Raw genomic sequence first — 23979 nt, forward strand, 5'->3', positions numbered from 1 at the left:
GCTCCGTCCATCCCGGGCTCCAGGACGTGCTGCGGGAGCCTGGGCCAGAGAAGGGAGGAGGGCGGGAGGCAGGGCTGGGCAAAGGGGCCTGGGTGCCCTTGCTCACACCTAAGGACAAATATCAAGCTTCTAAGGGTCTCAACTCCAAAAGGCTGGTCTGCAGCCATTCGGGCATTAACCTCCCCTCCCCGCCCCCCACCCCCAGAGGCTGCTCAGGGAGGGGCCTCGCTTCCCCAGGGACCAGTCCCTGGGGGACATCCGGAAACAAATGGCCCCAGAGAGAGAAATCCCTGCCTTCCCAGGGCTTCAGCATCAGCGTGCCCAGTCACGGAGCCACCGGGCCAGCCTGGGGACCCCGCCCTGCCCAGTGACCTCCCAGCAGGGGCTCTGAGGGTTCTGAGGGAGGGGTGGCTCCCTGCCCAACTCCCCAGCTTTCTTTCCTTCAGGCCCCTGGCGGGGGCCGCTGATGGATGGCTACCTAATCCGTCCTGAACGGAGCAGAGAGGACCCAGCGGCCCGTGAAGAGTCCTTATCCGCACCCCTCCTCCCCACCCTCCCTGGAGTTTGCTTTACAAATTAGAGAAGGGCATTGGGGTCACATCCGAGAAGCCAGCTTGGGGTCAGAGCAACCCGTGGGAGCGGGCCACGGGGCTCTGCTCCTGGAGGGCTGGCCCGGGCCAGCTGGGACCCAATGCTTGCAGAAGAAGGGGAGAAAGAGGGGGCTTGTTGCTGCCAGACACAGGCAGGGCGAGGCGCCTCACACCCGGCATCTCATTTAACCTCACAACAGCCCTGAGGCCCTGAGAGCAGGGTGCGTACTGGCCAGGGCTGGGAGTGTAGATAGGGGCTGGGGGTGCAGACTGGGGCTGGGAGTGTAGACGGGGGCTGGGGGTGTAGACAGGGGCTGGGGGTGTAGACAGGAGCTGGGGGTGCAGACCGGGGCTGGGGGTGCAGACCGGGGCTGGGAGTGTAGACAGGGGCTGGGGGCGGGTCTTGCACAGGGCAGAGTGCAAGCCCCCCTGACGCTCCCAGTGCAGCCACCGCACGGACAGGAGGACCCAGGACCCAGCAGACTCCGCTCCGTGGTGGGAAGTGGCCCATGGTGCCCTCCTGTCCCGGCATGCACTTCCCTTCCAGAGGTGGCCTCGCGAGGGGACTGGCTGGGACTATCAGAATATGGTGTGAGGCCCTTGTAGGAGCTCTGAGGCCTTGTCCCTTCTGCTGGGGCCCTCTCGGACCCTAGGCTGGCACAGGAGGGAGCCCTAGCTGGCCCTCCAGTGGGTGAGAAGCCACACAGAAAGCAAGGTGCAGCCACGGTCAGCGTCACACCACACCTGCTTGGGAGGCTGTCCTGGACCGTCTGGCCCCCCCCAGCCGCTCTAGCCCCCCCAGCCCCCCCCAGCCCCGCCCAGCCCCTGCCCAGCCCCAGGCTGCGCATGCGGCCCGGGGACACCTGCAGAAGAACGGCCCAGCTGAGCCCACAGACCAGGGACCTAGTGTATGATCACAGTCTCGGCCACCACGGTGAAGGTGCAGCAGTAAGTGATGAATAGACAGTCCCTCTTGGTGCCCAAGCCGAGGGAAGAAGGTGTTCCCTGTTCAGAGGGCTCAAGGAGCCCTTTGCACTGGAAGGAAATGTCATGGGTTGAGTTTATAGGTTGAAGTCCTAACCCCCAGACCTCAGAACGTGACCTTATTTGGAAACAGGGTCTTTGCAGATGTAATTAGTTAAGGGGAGGTCATAGGGGGAGCATACTAATGCAACATGACAGGTGTCCTTACACAAAGGGGAAAGTGGGACACACAGGAAGAACACCACGCGAAGAGGAAGGTAGGGACCCGCCGAGGGGATGCCGCAGACCCCCGGCAGCCAGGGCAGAGGCTGGACAGGGTCACCCTCGCCGCCTCAGGAGCCACCCGCCTGCCAGCACCTTGACCCTGGACTTCTGGCCTCCGGACCAGCAGGACGGCGAACTTCTGCTGTTTGAGCCACGCGGCTTGCAGAACTTATAAAGGGAGGCCAGTGAAAGTCCCCGGCTCCCCTCTGGCCTCGTGGGGCGTCCCGTGAGGAACGGCCCCGAGGCCAGAGCAGGAGAGGACTCGCCACCGCAGCGTGACCGCCGAGGACCTGCCCTGAGAACTGCCAGCAGCCAGAGGGACTGGAGGAATTGCGCCCTCAAATGCCTTGCCGAATTTCTGGCAAAACCGCCTATGTGTTCACCCTTTCACCGGGCAAGGCCGCGCCCAGGAATTTGCTCCAAAGATACGTGGGCAGCGTCACAAAGTGGCTTCCCTTCCGCGGCCGTTGGTCACGCACTGGGGCTGGTGATGTTCCACAGGAGTCGACGGAGGCCTTACGTCCTCGGCGGGGAAATCACAGAAGACGTTCTGTAGCCTGTATCGTCCTCACTGCGTCTGGCCGCGTGGTTCCCGGCCCGCTCCGTCCCCTTCCCGGCGACTCGACGGTAAGTATTCTGGAGGGAGGGGCACTGCGATGGGGGGGCACCGCCCTCCATCACAGACTTTCCCGTCTCTGGCCGGCGGGGCTCCTCCGTGGTGGCCCGTTGGTCACCTCTCCCGCCTGGAGGGCCCCCTTGCTTTCTAGCGCGGCGGCCCGATGGCCCAGGCTCGCTGGGTTCTTCCCTGCCCCGGTCCTGGGTCGGCCACTTCTCCCAGGACCCTGCCTCCTCTTTACGGAGAAAGGGAATTAGAAGCCAAGATGGAAGGCTACTGCTCCAGGGTGGCCGCGGTGGGGGGTGGGGAATGTGGATGCACACACCCAATTACACACTCACACGCACACACATTTACGTGCACGTGCAAGCACTTCCATGCCTGTGTGCGTCACAAGCCGTGACTTTACGCCTGTGATCCCAACTCAGATGCAACCTTCAGGGTTTGCTCCTCTTTCCCCCCCTCTCTGTATCTGTGAGCCCCTCCGGTGGCCGCAGGACCCTGGGTTTTCCCATCCTCAGCACGTTGGCTCACGTAACCGTTGTCCTGAACGCAACCAGCCTCTCTGTCCGCACTGAACTCCCACATACCCCACACCAGGCCTTAAGGGCGGGTGCCTCTGCTCCCTTCGGGGCTCTGACAGCCGGTACAGAAGGGGGAGCCGACCCACCCCTGCCCTGCCCGGCCCTGCTGCACCGCACCCCTGCCCCTCCTCAACCTGTCGGGCCCCTGACCCTGCTCATTCCCGCGCTGGGCCCCGGCACCTGCTTGGGCCTGTCCCCGAGGCGAGCCACAGCCCAGCCCGGCTTCTGGGGCTGGGAAACGAACCCCACGTCCTGGCGGGAGAAGCTGCAAACTGCCGTGGCCACGGCCCTGAAGTGCACGGCCCCGTGGCCGGCAAAGCCAGACATCGAGGGGAACTGGAGCACTTTGAGGCAAACGACAACGGAGAAAAGTGGCAGTTGAGGTGGTGAACAACCCCACCAGCAGCCCCTCACTCAGGGGCGTCGGCCGGCCGCTCTGCAGGGCGAAGGAAGACCCCCCGGGACGTCTGAGAAGCCGGTGGGGGAGAGGGGCGCACCATCGCTGCCTTGATGAAAGCGAAATGCCCGTGACCTCAAATCAGGGTGCAGAGTTTGGTGGCACTCAGGGCAGGCGCCGGGTCAGGCCGCCACCGCCCCTCCCGCTCCCAAGACATTCCCACGGCCGCCAAGGGAGACCCCGGCCCCATTCGCTGAGTACCCCCGGCCCCAGCCCCGGCAACCCCTCATCCGCCGTCTGTCTCTCTGGGTTTGTCTATTCCGCGTGATTCACATAAATGGACCCACACGGCAAGTGGTAGCGCCCCCCCCCCCCGTTCCTCTTCGTGGCTGAACGTGACCGGGCACGCTCGCGGCTTGTGACGTGCCACGTTTCCCTTACACATTCACGCGTTTCCCCCAGCTTTATCGAGGTGTAACTGACACACAAAATTGTACATGTTTGAAGTGTGCGGTGTGATGATTTGACCTACGAATGAATGCGCTTTGACACGATCCCCAAGTTGAATTCATTACCGTGGCCATCACCTCGCGTGGACTCTTTCAGGGGGGTGCGAACGCGTAGGGTCTACTCCGTTAGCCCAGTTCAAGAACGAAATACGGCACAGTTGGCCACGGGCGCCGTGCTGTGCCTTTGGTCCTCATCGGCGCTTACCTTATAACCGAAATCTGTGTCCTGTGACCGTCACCCCCTTTTCCCCACCCCTAGTCCCTGCCAACCACCATCTGGTCTCTGATTCTAAAACTACTCCATAATTTGGACTATTTTTTCTCTTAGAATTCACACGTAAGTGATGTTGTATGCGACATTCTCTGCCCGGCTTCTTTCGCTCCATGCAATGCGCTCCGAGGTCATCCGCGGTCACCAAGGGCAAAACATTCTTCCGTGGGGTTGGCGGCCGTCCTCTTGTCTCCTACACACGGTACACGGCCTGTTCTCCCTCCGGTCACCCTTCCACAGATGCGCGGATGGTTTCCACGTCTCCGTGGTGCCAACGTGTTAATGGTGCAGGGAGCACGGGGGCGCAGATGTCCCTCCCAGACACTGACATCAGTCCCTTCAGACAAATACCCAAGAGTGGGGTTGCTGGGTCGTGGGGTAGTTCTATTTTTCACTTCTTGAGGAGCCTCCGTCCTGTTCCCCATACGTCCCCACCAGCAGCGCACGGGGTTCCTTTTTCTCCACATCCTCACCAACACCTGTTGTGTCTTGTCTTCCGGACAATTGCCATCCTAGCAGGCGGGAGGTGACCTCTCCCTGTCATCCCTGATGATGAGGGATGTGGGGCCCTCTTTCACGTACCTGTGGGCCATCCGTGTGTCTCCTCGGAAGGATGTCTATTCAGGTCCTTTGCCCATTTTTTCAGATGGGGTTATTTGGAGAGGGGGCTCTTGTCATTGAGCAATGGTGTCCCTGATGTGTTTTAGGCATTAACCCCTTAGAAGATACAGGATTTGGAAGTGCTTTCTCCCATCATCTTGTTGATTATTTGCTGTGCAGAAGCTTTTCAATTTCGTGCGTTTCCCCTTGTTTATTTTTACTTTTGTTGATGGTGCTTCTGGGGTCGTGTCCAGGAAATCACTGCCAAGACCCACGTCAGGGAGGCTTTCCCTACGTTTCCTTCCAAGAGTTTCTCGGTTTCAGGTCTTAACGTTTGCATCGTTAATGCAACCCGCGTTGGTTTTCGTAAGTGGTGTAAGAGCCTCGCTCTTCTGAATGCGTAAGTCCGGTTTCGCAGTACCGTTTACTGAAGAGACCGTCTTTCCCCGTTGTGTGTTCTTGGCACGTTCGTCGCAGATTAATTGATCATCTATGCGCGTGGGTTTATTTCTGGGCTCTCATTCCGTTTTGATGGCCTGTGTATCGACTTTATGCCAGCACCGTACTGGCTCGTAATGTATCTGATTACTTTTCTTGGTAATATAATTTGAAATCAGGACTTACGACGCCTCTAGCTTTGTTCCTGTTTCCTGATGGCTTTGGCTCTTCAGAGATTTTTGTGGTTCCACATGAATTTTGGAGTTGTCGCCTCTTTTCTATTTCTGTGGAAAATGCCATTGGAATTTTGACAGGGATTGCTCTGTGTCTGTAGATTGCTTTGGGCAGTGTGGACGTTTGAGCAATATTAATTCTTCCCATCTGTGAGGATGGAAAGTCGTTCTATTATTTGTGTCTTCAAAGTCTCTCATCAATGTCTTACGATTTTCAGTTTCACCTCCTTGGTCAAGTTTATTCCTGTGTTGTTTTTTTTTTATGCAATTGCAAATGAGGTTGCTTTCTTTTTTTTTTTTTTTTTAATTTTTTTTTTCAGCGTTTATTTATTTTTGGGACAGAGAGAGACAGAGCATGAACGGGGGAGGAGCAGAGAGAGAGGGAGACACAGAATCGGAAACAGGCTCCAGGCTCTGAGCCATCAGCCCAGAGCCCGACGCGGGGCTCGAACTTACGGACCGCGAGATCGTGACCTGGCTGAAGTCGGACGCTTAACCGACTGCGCCACCCAGGCGCCCCGAGGTTGCTTTCTTAATTTCTCTCCCAGTTACCTCGTTGCTGGCATACAGAAATGAAACTGGTTTTTGCGTGCTGGTTTTGTATCCTGCCACCAGACTGGGTCTGTTCGTTAGTTCTAACCGCTTTTTGGTGGATTTTTCAAGGGTCTCTCCGTCAGATCATGTCTTCTGTGGACCATTTTACTTCGTCCTCTCTGACTTTTTTTTTTAAAGTTCTCATTAATTTATTTTGAGACAGAGAGAGAGTATGCGTGAGTGGAGGAGGGGCAGAGAGAGAAAGAGAGAGAGAGAGAGAGGGTCAGAGAGAGAATCCCAATCGGGCTCTGCACTGTCAGTGCAAGGGGCTCGAACCCATGAACCTCAGATCATGACCTGAGCCGAAACCAAGAGTCTGACGCTCAACCGACGGAGCCACCCAGGCGCTCTTGACTTAGATGCCTTTTATTTCTTCTTCCTGCCTGGGTCCTCTGGCTGGAACTCCCAGCGCTGCGCTGAGCAGACGGGGCAAGGGTGGGTACCCTTGTCTTGTTCCTGATCCCAGAAGAACCCACCAGTGGGTGTGATGTCAGCTGGGGGCCTGTCACATACAGCCTGTGTTATGTTGGGGTATGCTCCTTCTATACCTAACTCATTGAGAGTTTTTATCGTGAAAAGATTTTGAATTTTATCAGTTGATTTTTCTGCATCTATCGGAATGACAATATGATCTTTTTGAAGTTTATTTATTTTGAGAGAAAGAGAGAGAGCAGGGGAGGGACAGAGAGAGATGGGGAGAGAATCCCAAGCAGACCCCGCACCCATAGCTTGGAGCCCAACGTGGGGCTCAAACCCACAAACTGTGAGATCATGACCTGAACTGACACCGAGAGTCCGACGCTCAACCGACGGAGCCACCACCCAGGTGCCCTGAAATAATAGTATGATTTTTATCCCTTATTCTGTTAATGTGCTGCGTCCTGTGTGTTTATTGGTGCCACGCCGATCCGCATGTGTCGAGCTATCCTAGCAGCTGCACTTACTCAAGGACTAAGTCCTACCTGACTGTGGTGTATGGTCCTTTTAATGTGCTGTTGAATCTGGTTTGCCAGGGTTTTGTTGAGAAATTTCGCATCTGTGCTCATAAAGGGTATTGAACTGTGATTTTCTTCTTTTGTAGTGGCTTCTCTGCCTTTGGTACCAAAGTGACGCTGACCTTATAAAATGAGTTTGGAAGCATTCCCTTCTCTTCAAATTTTTGCAACTGTTGGAGAAGGACCGGCATTAATTTTTCTGTAAATGTTTGGTAGAAGTCACCGGGGAATCCATGTGGTTGTGGGCTTTTCTTTGTTGGGAATTTTTTGGTCATGGACTCAGGGCCTTTACTAGTAATTGGTCTGCTCAGATGTTTAATTTCAGTTTTCCTGCATTGTATGTTTCTAGAAATTCATCCATTTCTTGGAGGTTACCCCATTTCTCCGCATATAATTGTTCATTGTAAGCTTGTATGGTCCTCTGTAGCTGTTGTCCTGTCTCCTTCATTTCGGAGTCTACGTATCTGAGTCCCCTCTTTTCCCCTCAATAGGTCTAACTAAAGCCTTGGCAGCCTAGTCCAGCTGTGAAAAAAACAGCTTTTCATTCTATCAGTCTTTTCCATAGTTTTTCTAGGCTCTGCGTATTTCATTTCTTTCCATTCTTTTTTTTTTTTTAAGTCTATTGATTTATTTTGAGAGGCGGGGAAAGGGGCAGAGAGAGAGGGAGAGACAAAATCCCAAGCAGGCTCTGCATTGTCAGCGTAGAGCCCTACTCTGGGCTCGATCCCACGAACCACGAGATTGTGACCTGAGCTGAAATCAAGAGCTGGACACTTAATCGACTGAGCCACCCAGGCGCCCCTCATTATTTCCATTCCGATATTTATTTCCTTCCTTCTGTTAACTGTGGGCTTGGTCTGTTCTTTTTTTCCCCTGGTTCTTTGAGGTATACAGTTAGGTTGTTTCTTTGAGATCTTTCTTTGTTCTAAATGTAGATGTTTACGACTATAAACTTCCCTCTTAGAACCATTCTTCCCGCATCCCACGTGTTTTGGTATGTTGTGTTTTCCTTTTTGTCTCCGGATATTTTTTTTTTTACTTCCCTTTTGATGTTTTCTGTGGCCCATCCATGTTCAAGAGTATGTTGTTTAATTTCTACGTATTTGTGCATTCTACAGCTGTCCTCCTGTTGTGGATACCTAGTCTCACACCACTGTGGTTGGAAAAGACACTTGATATGATTTCAATCTTCTTACATTTGTTAAGACTTGTTTTGTGACCTCGTACATGATCTATCCTGGAGAATGTTCCTTGTGTACCTGAAAAATGGGTGTTCTGCTGCTGCTGGATAGACTCTTCTGTGGTCGTTTAGACGAGGACCATCTGGTCTTAAATATAGTTCAAGTGCAATTTTTTACTTATTATGATTTCCTGTCTGGACGACCTACCCATTGTTAACTGTGGGGTCTGGAAGTTTCCTACCATTATCCTGCTGCTGACTCTGCCCTCATGTCTGTTCATATTTGCTCACTTTATCTAGGTGTCCGATGTTGGGTGCATGTGTATGTATAATCGTTACATCCTCTTGACGAATTAATCGCTTTATTGTTATGTAACGACCTTCTTTGTCTCTCAGTACGGTTCCTGACTGAAGTGTACTTTCCTCGACGTAAGTGTAGCCGTGCCTGTGCACTTGGGTTTCCATCTACACGGAGTGTTTCTTTCCCACCCCTTCACTTCCAGACTAGGCACGTCCTTACGGCTGAAGGGATTCCTCGTAGGCGGCACGTAGTTTGGGCTTCTTTTTCTCCCCTTCAGCCACGTTATGTCTTTTGCTAGAATTTAATCCATTTACGTTTAAAGTAGTAACTGATACATAAGAACGTAGTGTTGCCATCGTGTTAGTTGTTTTCTGGCTGTTTTGTGTTTCCTTTGTTCCTTCCTTCATCTCTTGCTGTCTTGCTTTGTGACTCAACGCTTTTCCTTAGCAGGATGCCCTTTCTCTTTCGAGTGTTTACCACAGGCTTGTGATTTGTAGTTAAATCTTACTGTGTTAGCTGTTTTAAGCTGATAACAGCTATCTTTGATAACATGCAAAAACTCCACCCTTTTTCTGCCACCCCCCACGTACAGTGTGTGTTTTAGATGTCACAATTTGTATCTCTTTATACCATATATCCATTAACAAATTATCGTAGCTATAGTAATTTTTAATACTCTTATCTTAACCTTTATATTAGAGTGAAGTGAATTACAGACCACCATTACAGCGTTGGAGTCTTCTGAATTTGCTCCTCCGCTTACTTCCGCAACAGCTGGTTGTTGGTTCCCTTGGGCACCTGCCACGGGCTGATACAGATACATGGGGCTTCTTCTTTGTTCCTAGCGGGCTCCAGACACGTCAGCAGAACAGTCCCCCCAAGGATCCTTTCCGCGAGGCCATTCTCCATCCTTGGCTTTGCTGCATTGCCCAAGGTTCCTCACAGGGCTGTTTCCACTTGCAGGTGGTGGTCCGACGGTTCCTGTGGCAGGACAGAGGTAGGATCGTCCACTCTGCCATCTTGCTGGTGTCACTGTCTACCCATTCTCCCACTGGGGTTCACAGCCCACCTTCGGGCTATTGTGCTATTGGGCTATTGCTGCAAGGAATATTCACGTGCAAGCGTTTGTTTGAACACCCGCTTTCCATCCTCTGGGCTGTGTACCTGGGAGCCGAATCGCTGGGTCACGTGGTAGCTCCGTGGCTACTTTCCGAAAGACAGAACTGGCTCATTTTGAGAGTTTGCAACAAGGGTCGTCAAGAAGAAAGTGACGTTCATGCTCCAGACCCACGTTACTGGCATTTTCCGGAGATTTCCTATTTCTGCTGTCCTCGGTATCTGTCTTGAAAACCACGATGACCAAAACCCCGCATCTTCTTGTGTCACCAGGTGACACCCGGGCCCCTCCAACCCCGGAGGCGTGAAGCAGTGGTGTTGGGCATTAACCACACGTCGCAAAGGACTCGGGGAAACAGGACAGAAGGAGAGGAGCCCCGCAGGGGTGAGCACCACGAGCGGAGTCCTCAGGTGGCCGGAGAGGGGCTACTTGCACGACTGTGGCCGGACCGTGGGCTCCAGAAGGCCCGACCACGCCTGTCGTGCCCACCCCTCCACCGCCAGGGACCGCGCACGCAGAGACGTCTTAAATGATGGAGGCCTTGGGTCGTAGCGCCGTGTCTGAATTTACTCCTGTGCCGAAGCATGGAGAGATTTCATTTTCCTGCCTCTGTGCCCTCTTCCTTGAGAGCCACTTCCTGGAGGTGTGCACTCTTCCGACAGCCGTTCACACTCAGAGGTGCGCCGTCCCGGCCTGAAGGACGCTCCCCTGCTCCCGTGCTCCAACGAGCCGGAGGCCCCGCTGTGCCCGGGCAGAGAAAGAAGGGCCCAGGACGTCACCCCAGGCACGTTCTGCATTCCACTCCATCCGGGCGACTCTGTCCGGGTGGGTGAGCTCTTCTGTCATGGCCGTGGGGTCCCGTGCCTGGAGCGTCCAGTCCACAGGCTGGCGTTCCCTCCCCGTGGCTCTGAGAGTGGGGGCGTGTCTTGTCGCGAGGGGGACCCGGAGGCTCTGGGAAGCCCACGGTGGGGCCAGCGTGCCCAGGGGGGCAGGGCGGGGGCCGGCGGGTGTGGGAAGGGTCGGTGGGGTTCCCTGCGGGAGGGGGCTGGGTGTGGGTCCTCCCGGCTTTGCCGCTCAGGAGCTGGTGCCCATAAAGCCACACAAACTTCTTCAAACTGGTGAAGTTCACATACTGTTGAGTTGATCGTCTTAACCATGCTTACAAGGATGCAAGTGAGTGGCACTAAATTTAGCCACTGAAACTCTGTCCCCAGCCCCTGGCGACCACCTCCTACTTTCTGGCTCTGTGACTTTGACTCTCGGGACCTCCTATAAGCGAAATCATGCAGATTTTGTTTGTTTTATTTTTTTATTTTATTTTCATTTTGTTTTATTTTATTATTTTGTGACTGATTTTTTTTCACGGAGCCCAGTGTCTTCTAGATTCATCCAGGTGGTGGCAGGTGGCGGAATTTCCCGACCTTTCAGACTGAGTGATATTCCATTGTGTGGAGGGGCCACATTTTGTTCATCCGTCCGCCCGCCCGTGGCTCTCGTGAGTAGCGCCTGCTGTGAACATTGTACATATTTAGAAATACGCGCCCGGGTCCCCGCCGGGTAAACATTTGAGCTCTGTTTCTGCACGAGTGACACAGAGGTGTTGGTTCCCGCGGCCAGAGGGCAGCCGGAACGATGAAATGCAGGGCGCGTGGCACAGAGAGCAGCTAGGGAAGCGTCTGCTGACGGCTGATGGCGCATCCGCCAACACGAAGCCCGCGCCCGGCGTGCACACAGGTGGCCACGCGTGCGGTCCCTGCAGCAGACTCATGGGCTGTCCCGACTCGCCCGTGACAGACGAAGAAACGAGGCTCTTGCTCCGGGGCACGGAGGCTGGGGGAGAGCCGGGGAGAGGCCGGGGCAGGGGTCCGGGCGGGCAGTGAGACCACGGGCCCCCGCACGGCCGCCGCGCTGTTCAACAGGACCCGGGCCTCCCGGAGCACAGCGCGAGTCCGTGCGCCTCTCTCACAGATGCTGGCTGGCTCTTCTGGAAAGGGCAGCGGATGCCTGGACAGCGAAAACCAACGCCTGCCTTTTCCGCACGCCGTGTCTGGGGGAGAACTGCCGTGCCAGGGCTGGTGGGGCCCGCGTGTCCGGGGCAGGTGCACAGGGTCTGCCTTTGGGCCACGGTTCTGACACCTGGGGCTGCGGGGGCCTCGAAATGAGACGCTGGGCGGTCCTGGGATCAGGCCCTTCTCTGGGCTGCGGACCCCGCCCCCCGCCCCCTGCCCGGTTCCCTCTGGAGGGGAGCCCTGGGGGGGCTGGGGGCAGAGACCGCTCTGTCCCCGGCTGACGGTCCCCAGGCCCGGGGGGGGCCCGTCTCGCGCCCACGTGCGCTGCCGGCCTGCAGGCGCTGCCCGCGTGTCTGAGGCCTCGGTCCTCAGCGGGGTCGTGGCCAGGCTGGGCTCCTTGAAGCACACGGGGTCCGAGGCGTGTGGTGCTCCTCGTTGGCTCTTTGTCTCGTAGAGAAAAGGGGCTGGGGGTGAGGAGCCCAGGCCCCCTGCCCCAGCCTGGACCCCAGAGGGGCCGGCCGCTAGTGACCCCCCAGTCCTCTGCTTCCTACCAGACCCGAGTTTGAAAGAACGTGCTGGAACCGGGCAGGACGAAGCCCTCAGCCACCTCTCCCTCCGCCTCAGGACAGGCGTCCCGGGGGCCCTCGGGCCCTCAGTGCCTCCTGAGGACGCCGTCCAGCCGCTGCGGCCTCTGGGCTGAGCCTCCTCTGCTCCTTCCCCTTCTGTATAAATGCTTCACGCTTATCCACGTGTGGCACGCGTGTGTCGTTACGCACGGCTCGGAAGGGGAGACAGGACACCTGGCCCGCTGCCCCAGCTGCTCGCCACACCCACCTTCCGTGGGGTCTCACCTTCCTATGCCCTCCTCGTGACTCTCCCCTAACCTCTTCTCCTGGGCATCCCTCTGACCTCTGCCCAGCGCTCACCGCCTCCAGGAAGCCCTCCTGCACACACTCCCTGATGCACTTCCCCAATCGTTTCTGCGCTTATTCGCTCATTGTCTGTCTCCCCTCCTAGACCCCGAGCCTCTGGGGCAGGGACGGTGCCTGCTCGTGTCCTCAGCGCCTGGCCTGGCTCAAGGGAGGGTCCCGGGAAATGTCTGTGAGGCACACAGAGGCAGCCCCCGTGCCGTCCTGGCCACCCTGCACTGTCACCCACCCCTCTGCCCCCGGGCGGGGTTGGGGGGGGGGGCGCGTTTGTTAAAATCGCTCCTTACTAGGACGCTCTACGTCAAGCTCAACAACACTCCCGGGGCCTTGGGGCCACGTTCAAACCCCCATTCACCCTGGGAACTCTGAAGGGATCCTGGCACAGGTGATCTCCTTGTCCCTCCGAGCGGCGGGACGCCAGCAGGCCCCAGACCCCGCCGAGCAGTGTTCGTGGATCGGCTCAGGTGGCATCCGCCCTTTCTCCCTGCGGCTCCCGGCGGGGCCCGGGCCTTTCCGAGTGGCTCCGCCTGGGGGTTCTCCTGCATCTGTCCGCTCAGGCTGGAGGCAGCCTCTGGGGGCCGGGCTGTCACGGGTCCTCGGTTGTGGGGGGAGGGGCAGGGGCAGGCAACTCGTCTGCGAACGTATTGTTCTGTCATACTGACGGAAAGACAGAAAGACGGACGGGAGAGCCTCAGGGGCAGGATGCAGGGGAGAGGCTGGAGGAATGGGGGACGGGTGGGGGTTCTGTGCCCCCTGCACCCCCGGCCCCTGTGAAGGGGTCTGGGCTCAGCCGGTTCCCCCAAGGAGGGGGCCCGGCTACGCCTGCTGTAGCCTCTCCATCACTCTCCCAGTGCCCTGCTGAGCCTCAGTTTCCCCACCTGTAAAGCAGGGCTCCGGGCTTCACAATGAGGGGCTGAGGGGACACTTCTGTCATGTGACCTACAGGCGTCCAGCGCTGGGCAGGCGTCCAGACGTTCTTAGCTCTTCCCGCTGAGAAGGACGGTCTCGGGGTGAAGTGAGTCCCCAGCAGCAGACCCGGACCACCCAACTGGGGTGTGAGCTCCAAGGCCAAGCCTCGGGTGTCCTCGGTACCACACGGAAGGCAGAGGTTGGCTTCCCGTGGCCGCAGCACCGAATCAGCACAAACGCAGTGGCTGAAAGCGACGCAGGTGAGATAGTCCTCGGCCTGGGTGGGTGGGGGTGGGGGCTGAAATCCCGGGTCCGGGTCCGTAGGGCCGGCTCCTCCTGGAGGCTCCCAGGGAGGACCCCCCACCCGCCCGTCCAGCTTCAGGAGCCCCGCCCCCCCCCCCCCCCCCCCCCCCCCCCCGGTTCCTAGGCTTGCGGCCCCTCCTCTGTGCTCCCTCCTCTGACCTCTGCTCCCACGCTTCCCCCTCCTCCCTCCGCCTCCGGCCTCGATCTCCTGAGGGTCCTTGGCCACGCACGGGAGGCCCCCTGAACGCTTCTCCTGACCCACCTGCGAGGTGGCTTTTCCCCGGGTGGTCTCGCGTCAGGGCTCAGGACGCGGGCGTCACCGGGAGGCACTGCTGAGGACCACGGTCCAATAACCAAGCCAACGGTAGCGCAGACGGTGACGGCCGCCTGTTTGCTCCTCCGGCGGGGCCCGTGCGTGCCGGGAGCCTGGCTGTGTGCTGGGTGGCGAGGAGCCCTCAGGGCAGGCGCGGCGGGGGCCTCCCCAGGCGGCAGCCCCCCACCCTGCGGGCTGACCGTTCGGGTGACCTGTAGCCTGCCACCCCGCCCTGTGTCCAGGGCTCGGCCAAGCCGGGGGACGGCGAGGGGAGAGCGTGGGGCCGGCTCGCCGCAGGTGTGGACGAGGAGCCCTCCCCGAGCTCCTGGGAGGCTGAGCGGGGCGCCAGGCCGAGGCGTCCCTGAGCAATTACGGGCCGAGGACCGGCGAGCAGCCGTGCGGCCCACACTCGGGGGTTTAGGCGGCCTGACCATCTGGCGGAACGCGAGGGCCGCTCTGTTTTCTGTGCGAGGTTCAGGACGCGGGCCAGCGGCTCTGGTTGGCAGCCAGCCCTGGCCTCCACTCGGCCTCTTTCCTGCCCGCGGCACGGCCTGGCCCGGCCTGTGCTCTCAGCTGTGTCTCACGCCGGAGGGCAAGGGGATGGAGAGGTTGAGTTACCTGCCTGGGGTCCCGCGGCTGGGCGGTAACAGGATTAGAAGCCACACCTGTTTGCTCTCAAACCCGCGTTCCTTCCCCCTCCCAGGGGCCTGTCCTTCCTTTGTAGAGCAATTGGGCTCACCCCGTCCCCCTCCCCGCCCCCCAGGTGTTACTGCCCGGACCCAGGGAGGCGGGCGCCTGCCCCGGTTCCCCTGCGCAGAGAGGAGGGGGCCCGAGCTGCAGGGGAAGGGGGCCCCTGGCCTGGAGGGTCAGGCCCCTTCCTGTTCCCGGGGGGGGGGGGAGGGGGGACACGCGAGCGCGGCACATGGCTGTTGGCGCTCCTTGTCTCCGAAGGCCTTGTCAGCGGGTCCCCGTCCCGCGAGCCCAGGCCCTGCAGACTCACGGGGCGAAGTGGGGGGGCTGCCGCGCAGAGCAGGCCGGCCGTAGGGCAGCGCTCAGGGCGGGCTCTGAGGCGCCCCTGCAGGCGTGGGGACGAGGGCGGCCGTCCTCAGGGAGGCGGCTGCCGAGGTGCCGGGGAAACTCTGTGGGCCACAGAGTCCCGAGGGCCCGAAGAGACCCCCCGCGCACGGCCCAGACGCCAGAGCCTGCTCCCCAAAGCCGGAGAGGCTCGGGGATGCCCTTTAAACCCTAATTTGCAAAGACAGTTTGGAGCGATTCAATAAAACCGGTGAGGAATTACAGATTCCCGGTTTGGACGGACATCAAAGGCGCCTCACGGTCCGCGGTAAATTTATCTGCGAAGGAAGGAGCCGAGATCGCGTGAAATGCGGCCAGAATGCGAATCAGGCTCTGCAGGGCGAGGCCCCGACAGACAGACAGACAGACAGATGACCACTGAGTCGCCCTGGAAACAGCCCTGCGAGTCTGAACACAGAACGGGACAAGGCGGCCCCCGTAAAGGCAGCCGGCCTCCTCTTTCTGGCCTGTGGGTAGAAAATGCGTGAGGGCCTTGTCACATGGCGAGGCCGTGGAGAAACAGACGCCCAAAATGTCGGGAAAGGATGCTTCATGTTGTCAGGCAGGTAATAAAAATCATATGTTATTCTTCTGGATTTCTGAGGATCTGTGGTATTTGTCGGGTTTTGTTTTTTTTCTAAACGGATGGAATTCTGTGATTCTTTCTCCTCGAAAGGAAACACCCACCTTGGTTCCTAACCCGGCATTCACAGTCTTGAGGGCTCCCGAAGTGCCCCTGGGCCGGGCCGCCCCGCTCGCTCGCTCGCGTGTCCGTGGCTGACACGGGCCCAGCTGCCACCGGTTGGGATCATTATACCTTCGGGCGACTAGCTCCAGGCTCCGCTCGGCCCCTTGGGCTGCGGGCGTGTGAAGGTGTCGCTCCCGCAGCCGCCCTGCCCCCCTCCGTCACAGGGCACCGGGACCCCGCCTCAGGGACGGCGAGCCCCCGGCCAGGCCTCGCCCTCACCTCACGCTGCCCCCCAGAGAGGAGCAGTGGCCTTGTGGGGCCCCGCCGGAGCCGCGCTGGCCACCCCGCCCTCCACCGCTGACTGAATATCTTCTGCCCGGCTTGCCGTGGAGACGGCCCTGCCCGGGGCCTCTCTGAGAAACGAGCCCCCCACCCCCCGAAAGCCATCCGTGTTGGAATCCCCAGGCACTAAATGTGACCTAATTTCAGCAAAGTTTTGTGGGTGCGACTGAGGACCTCGAGAGGGGGAGATGTTCCTGGGCTGCTGGGGGGCCCCGAATGCGGCCAGCGGCCGCAGGGGAGAGAGCCAGAGGGGGACGGTCGACAGGGGCGGAGGCGCCGTGTGCGTGGAGGCAGGGACAAGGCACGTGGCCACGAGCCCAGGAATGCCGGCGGCCACTAGACGTGGAAGAGCCCAGGGACAGATCCTCCCCCGGAGCCTCCGGAAGGAGGGAGGCCCGGTGATGCCTCGATTTCGGATTTCTGCTTGTGGCAGCAGCCATGGGAAACGGAGACCCCGTCGAGACATCTGGGCTGGGGAGGGGGCTTACTGTCTGGCCGCCCTCAAACACATCTGGCCTCTCCTGCCTCAGGGCCTTTGCACTGGCCGTGCCCTGTGCCCGAGACTCTTGGCTCTCGGTTTCGCGTGGCCCGCTCCCTCATCTCCCTTCGGTCTTTGTGCCAACGTCCCTCTGCCTCGATCACCCTCTTTAAAACGTCAGCTTCCTCCTCCCTGTGCCCCATCGTGGTATTTTCCCCCGTGGCACGAACCGCCTGCCTCCACGCCTGCTTGTCTGCTGTGGTCGCGTTTGGCATTGCCCGCCTCACCCAGCGCCCTCCACGACGCAGGATGGAGGCTGGCATGGAGGCCGGTGCTCAGCACGGTTCGTTAGATGAGGGGAATTGGGGAAACAGATCCCCGGGCCGGGGGGAGGCCCTACTGAATTTCTGGGGCTGCGTCTCTGCGCCTGGATCCGTGACGGCAGACAGACGTTGACGTGACAGAGGAGGAAAAGCCACCGCCCGGAGCGCCGACACCAGCTGGCTGTTTCCTCTGCTGCACTGGCCAGGGTGGCACCTGGCCACACGTGCACTTTGGTGACCGGATCACGTGAGTGAGGACATCAGGACCTGAGCTGGCACGCGTCCCCACCGGGGGCACTTGATGGGCCTTACGCCCCGAAGACCCGAGTTCAGATCCGCCGGCCTCCTGCTGTCCCCGGGGAACTGGTCCGCGTCCCAGTGTGCCCCCCCCCCCGCCCCCAACACCCAGCTCCTCCTCCAGTGCCCAGGACGTGGCATTTCCGCTTCGTCGGCCGCGGGGCGGGTCAGAGGTGACGAGCCCGGCGCCAACAGAGCGCCTGGCGCCGCGCGGAAGGTTCTGGCCGGTGGCGGCCCTGTTCGGGGCGGCGAGTCCCGGTGGGTCGCGGAACCCCCACCGGCCCCCGCGGGCAGCCCTCCCCACCCGGGCCCCTCGGGGGCATCTGTTCCCCATTATACCGGGGGAGCTGACAGACGTTCGGAGGCTGCCCCCTGATCTCCCCGCCGGAGGGTGGAGGCCGGCGGCGAATCAAGAGCCCAGACCTGCCCGCTCGCACCCTCCAAGCCGAGAGGCGGCGTCGGGAGCCGAGCAGCGCGATGTGGCCGCCCCGCCCGACAGGCTGAAGCCATCATCATTCCTGGGATTTTTATAACACCTTGGCTCGGAGCGACAGACGCTGGGGGCCAGGCCGGCCTCCCTCTGCCCCTCCTCCCCTCCCTCTCCCCTTCCTCTCCCCTGCCCCTCCTCCCCTCCCTCTCCCCCTCTTCCCTCTCTTCTTCCTCCTCCCCTTCCTCCTCCTCCCCTTCCTCCTCCTCCCCTCCTCCTCCTCCTCCTCCTCCTCCTCCTCCCCGAGCTCCTGTCCCCTCCAGGCTGGCCCCGAGGCCTGGCTGGGGAGCCGGGATGCTTTCGGCCCGTGGGCTCTCTGTTGGGGAGACAGAAGGCCGACCGGAGGGCCCAGCTCCCTGGCAGGCCCTGCACCCGGCTGTCTCGGGAACTCAGCCTTGTCTTCCATGAAGTAGAAAACGCGAGGCCTGCCAGCTCTGGGGCAGTCGCGGTGAATCTCCGGTGGGCGAGTGGAAGTAACGACGTCGTCCACCAGGGCTCGGCTTCCCTGCCGGGTCTCAGGGCAAGACATACAGCCAACCCCCTCTCGGCCCCCGACCGCTCAGCTCCCGGTCCATACTCGTGCCCACTGGGGCGTTCCAGGATACTCCCAGCAGGCTACTGATGAGACCCGGCTTGCACACCTCTGGGGACAGTGATCTCACTACCTCTTAAGGGCACCCTTTCCACACTTGAACAACTCTGGTTCCTGCCTCTGTAGGATGGCCCTTCTCACACACCTTTGGGGATGATGAGCTCACTATCTTCTGAGTACTCCCTTTCTATATTTGGACAGGGCTCAGTGCTGTCTGCCTCCCTAGGGCAGCCACTCACCAGTTCTGACCATGTCCCTGAGACAGAGCCCCACGTGACAGGCTTGGACCCCTCCCCCTGCAGCCTTCCTGCAGATGAGTGAAAGCAGCGACCCCGTCCCCTGGAGCCTCTTTCCTTGGTCCCTCTGGTGGTGACACACGTCGGCCCCCTCCCCATCACCTCTCTCTAGTCGTGCTCCGGCTCCACACAAGGTGCTGTTGGAAAGAGTGCTTCCCACAGGGTGTCGGTGCAGACGCACAGCCACGCCCTGGGTGCTTCCCGATGGAGCTGTCCGTGCGGCAGAATATTCTGGCTCCCGGGAACGAATGACAGGGGGCGACCCGTGCAGTCCCCACACAGTCTGCATCTGGACCACCCACCTTCATTCATTCATTCATTCATTCCTCATCCATGCACGCACATCATACATGCACTCGTGCTTCGGGCGTTTGCTGAGCCTCCGCTAAGTGCCGGGCAGTCACCTGTGTGACTGTAACTCTAGACGTGACAGAATGCCGTGGGGACACCCGGAGCAGATTGCATTCTTGGTGGGGTGTTGTTTTCTCAGCTGAATGGATGGGTCTGAGCAGTAAATGCCATAAAAAAAAAATCATTTTCCTATTTCTGAGCGTACTTGTCAGCTTAATGGGGGTTTCGGTGCTTTGCTGACCTTGCAGCGTGTGAAGGCACAGAGCTTCGAAGCCACAGGCCGGCTCTACATCTCTCTCTCCTTTTCCCCCCGAAAGAAATCCATTGCTTAGCACAGAATTTACCAACCTTTCCCGCCGGGACCTTTGCTCCTAGCCCGCTCAGGGTGCGTCTCGGGGGGCCCTCCCCAGCCGCTGATGGAGGTTGCCGAAGAAAATCCCCAAGCAGGGGAGCGTTTTCCTATCAGGCAGGTGCCTGTGGACCCATCTGCGATGGGCTGAATTGTGTCCCCCACAAAGTCCACGTGTTGAATCCGTAACCCCCAGGACCGCAGAATGTGACGTTATGTGGAGACAGGGTCCCTTCAGGTGTCATGAATCAGGATGAAGGCAGACTGGAGGAGGGGCTCTACCCCAGCAGGACTGGGGTCCCTCTGAAAGGGGCGGCTTTGGACGCAGAGCATAGAAGGGAGTCACCACCAGCAGGTGCCCCCGGGCAGTGCCGGAAGCTCGGACACAGGCAGATCCTTTCTTGGCCCCTTCGGGGGAGGCAGCCGCTCCAGCACCCCGACCTGGCCGGCCAGCCTCCAGAGCCGAGAGATGCCTCGTTCCCAGCGTGTAGGCCCCACGGCCTGTGGAGTCACATCTGGGCAGCCCTGGGGAATGAAGACACCACCTCCCAGGACCGAGCACCGGTTAACGAACAGCTGGGAGCGCGGCCAAGTCAGGCACAGATTCGCCAACGGAAACCGCGCTCAACTGCGGCTGCCCGGGCGTGAGATGGGACAGGCACGCGCCGCCCGGCTGCTGATGGCGCTCCTGAGATCGTCCCCGGCGGACAGCGCGGAAGGGCTCCAGGCCTGGAAGCAGGTTACCCGTCTGATAAAGGGGACACGTGTCCACCCTGTGGCCGGTCCACAGGGGGACTGTCACGGGGCCTTCAATCTCTGTCCCCCCGGGCACATTAGAACGTGCCAATGCTCACGCCGCCCTGGAAGACTAAAACGGGAAGCGTGAGGCTGTTCTGGAAAGATCCTAAACTCATGGGCAGTGTAGTTAGTCTACTGGGGAAAAAGAGAGAAAACCGTTTCGGAACCAGGTCCCCCAGGATGCTGCCCTCTCTCCCCCAGCTAGTGGAGCTGTTCCAGGGGAGACAGGTGGCCACAGGTCACACTCCACACCTGAGAACCCAGAGGTGGGGGGTTTCCAGGCCTCCCGCCCACCGCCGGCCCTCAGCACAGACTCCCCCGCCTCGAGAGGACCTCATTGCCTGCCTCTTAGGCTCCCCAAGCGCTGGGGGTCCTAAGCCCATCTCCAGGGGCTCCGTGCGGTGCCCCCCAGGCTCTCTGAGGCCGGCCTCGTCCCGTGCGTCTCCATGGCGGTGTCCCTAGTGGAGCCCAGGCTGTGTCACCTCCCTCCTCCGACCCCTGACCCCTTTACACGTGCCCCGGCTTTCTCTGGCCGGCCGTGGGAGTGGGGCATGCTGCGGGCCTCCCCTGAGCAGCCTTTGTTTGTAACAAAGCAGCCTCTTTGTTTATGTCTCTGGAAAGAATTGTTTTCACATGGAGTTTAATGGAAACCAGGCCTCACCTCGTTTGACTTGCACCGGAGGATTGTCCAGTCAAGGGAGCCGACTGGGGGCCCCGGAAGATCTGAGAAGCGGGGGACAGGACGGCCCCGTGGTCGGCGCCCAGCGTCCAGGACCAGGGTTCGCATCCCAGCTCTGCCTCTTCCCGACCCGGACTCTCTGGGCCTCAGTGTCCTGTATCTGCAGGATGGGGACAGCGGCCTAGGGCTGGGAGAGAGGAAACACAGGCAGAGCGTGTGCGACACCAAACAGCTGGACAGGTGGAGGTGTGCCTCTGGCGTCCTCTCGGGGGGGTCAGGTGTAGGGAGGGGATCCCCTGGGGCGGACAGGGCGGGGCAGCGGCTGGGAGCCACGTCACTGCCGTGAGGGTCTCCCTTTGTGTCCCCGGCAGAACTGGGAGATGATGCCGGAGCCCGGGGTGGGCCGTGGGCCGTGGGCCGGGAGGGACCAGAGCAGGAGGAAGACTGTTTTCATCCCTTCAGCAATCAGTGGTGGCGTCCCTGCCGTGCACCAGGCCCTGGGGGCCCTGGGGACGCTGTGGTGGGGACCCCACAGGAGTGACGGGGAGGCAGCCCTGGGCGGAAGCCCAGCCAAGGACGTCGGTGGTAAAGCCCACAGCCCGGGGCTGCGCAGGACGGAGACGTGGAGTCCCAGCAGGGGCTGGCCCGGAAACAGCGTGCAGACACTTTCCCGTGGGGCTCTGGGCGGAGCAGGCCTGACTGCCGACAGGGTCCCGGCTGCGACATGCCCTGTGGCCAGACTCTGGACACTGCAGCTGCTTAGGTCCGCGAGGGCTGGCTCCACGGCTCTGGGCCGAGACCTTCAGCCCGCGGTCAAGGCCACAGAGTCACAGGGGTGCCGAGAGCTAAGGGAGGCCAGCCCCCCTCCTCCAAGATACCTGCCGAGCTTGCTCCGTCCCTCCAGCCCGGACACAGGGCCACGGACCTGCCCCTGCGCTGCCCTTAGCCTCCCCTGGCCTGCCCTGTCCTTCCGCCCAGGCTGTGACCGTGCCAGTCTGGGCCCAGTTGCAGACCCCAGCAGGTGGCCCGGGAGGAGGGTCTGCTAAGCTCAGGACGTGGTCCTGGGTTCTCTGAGCTCCTGGGACCTGGAGAGCTGTGGCCAGAGTGGGAAGGGGCCGGCCACCTGGGGGGTGGGGGGAGGAGGGGTGCCCTGCTCCGTGCTCCGTGAGGCCCCAGCTCCCAGGCCTGTGCCCTTCTCCCGGACCGCCCAGCCCCCTCCCCTCCAGGCACTTTCAGGGAAGGATGGGAATCACAGCAGCCATCCCGGTTTGGTGACGGGCAGCTCAGCCCTGCATTATTTATGCTGCCTAAGTCTCCGGGGCTGACACTCCATTAAGAAAATGGGTGGTTAATGTGGTGATTCGTGCAGGTACTGAAGCCACAGGGGCTCCAGCCGAGACCTGCTGGCTGGAGGGCATCCAGGCCCCCGGACCGGGTGTGGGAGCTGCAGGCTGGCAGAGCCCTTGCACCCGGGAGCTGTGGTGGCAAATGGCCCCCAGGGACGCCCCAAAGGGTGCGTCAGAGACGGGGTGCGCGTGGAGCCCCACTACCCTGCCTTCCGAGCTTGGGCGGAGCTTGGGGTCACGTGCAGAGAACAGGCTAGGGACTCACCCCGGGGCTGGGAAATGCCACCCACACTTCGTGGGGTACTGAGCCCGGTCGTTGGCTTTGTCCCCCTGCCGCTGGGGAGGGCGTCCTGCAGCCGTTCGCCCGGTCAGAGGGCCACACGGGACCTTCGCGCATGACCTCCAGGGCCAGAGCTGGTAGTGGCTGGTTCCTAGCTCACGTTTGCACACCAGACGGGTTAGCACATGGCGGGGCTGCCCGGGGAGGAGTCAGGGTCCTCCCGGCCACACCCTGAGCTCCCGGTCCCCTCTGTGCCCCAGCACCCGCCGGGCTCCAGGCCCAATCCCACCAGCCACCTCCGAGGGGCATTGGCTATGTGTGGGGAGCCCTGGGCTGGGCCCTGCTCACTCCTCCAGAGGTGCCCAGCAGCCCCCCGGGGAAACAGGGGGCACCGGAGCTCAGGACCCAGGTGACAGAGCAAGGCGAATGGAGGCTGGAAGGAGGGACAGACAGAGAGTCCCAGACAGAGACCCGGACTCACACACACACAGGAGCAGACGGGCACAGGGCAGGTGGGAGACAGAGACCGAGAGGGAAGAAGGAGGAGTGAGAATCTGAGCAGGAGTGTGGGGTGAGGAGGTCTCTGCTTCACCTTCACCTCCTCAGCGCATGGGGTCCCCCCACCCTGCCTAGGGGGCTGGGAGCCGAGGCCTGTACCAGGAGGGGCCCCCGCCCAGGGGAGGTGCAGTCAGGGCTTCCTCCCGCCCAGGGGAGGAGCCATCCGGGCTCCCCCCGCCCATGGGAGGTGCCGTCGGGGCTCCCCCCGCCCAGGGGAGGTGCCATCCGGGCTCCCCCCGCCCAGGGGAGGAGCCATCCGGGCTCCCCCCGCCCATGGGAGGTGCCGTCGGGGCTCCCCCCGCCCAGGGGAGGAGCCATCCGAACTCCCCCGCCCAGGGGAGGAGCCATCCGGGCTCCCCCCGCCCAGGGGAGGTGCCATCGGGGCTCCCCCCGCCCAGGGGAGGAGCCATCGGGGCTCCCCCCCCCTCCCCGCCCAGGGGAGGAGCCATCCGGGCTCCCCCCGCCCAGGGGAGGAGCCATCGGGGCTCCCCCCCCTTCCCCGCCCAGGGGAGGAGCCATCCGAACTCCCCCGCCCAGGGGAGGTGCCATCGGGGCTCCCCCCCCGCCCAGGGGAGGCGATGTGATGTGCGGCAGGAGAGCCCAGGCAGCCCCGTGAGAGCCTTGGACCGCCGTGCCACCTGCTGTGGCGCCCCCGGTGAGCCCAGGCTCAGAGAGAGGGTGCCCAGGTCTGCCCCGGAGGCGGTGGGGGTGAGGGGCTCTGTGGGCAGGGTCCAAGGACCTACATCTGCGGAGCAATGGCGCCACCTCGTGGCCACCCGTCAAACCGCAGCCTTGTCCCGGTGGCCCGGAAGCCTCGCAGTCATCCGAGGCCGTGGGCGCATCTGAGACCACGCGGGGGACGCCACGCCACGGCTCCACTCCCGAGGTGGGGTGTCTGGGCCGGC

Source organism: Felis catus, chromosome B1 (genome assembly GCF_018350175.1).
Source record: "Felis catus isolate Fca126 chromosome B1, F.catus_Fca126_mat1.0, whole genome shotgun sequence".
NCBI classification, from domain to species: Eukaryota; Metazoa; Chordata; class Mammalia; order Carnivora; family Felidae; genus Felis; species Felis catus.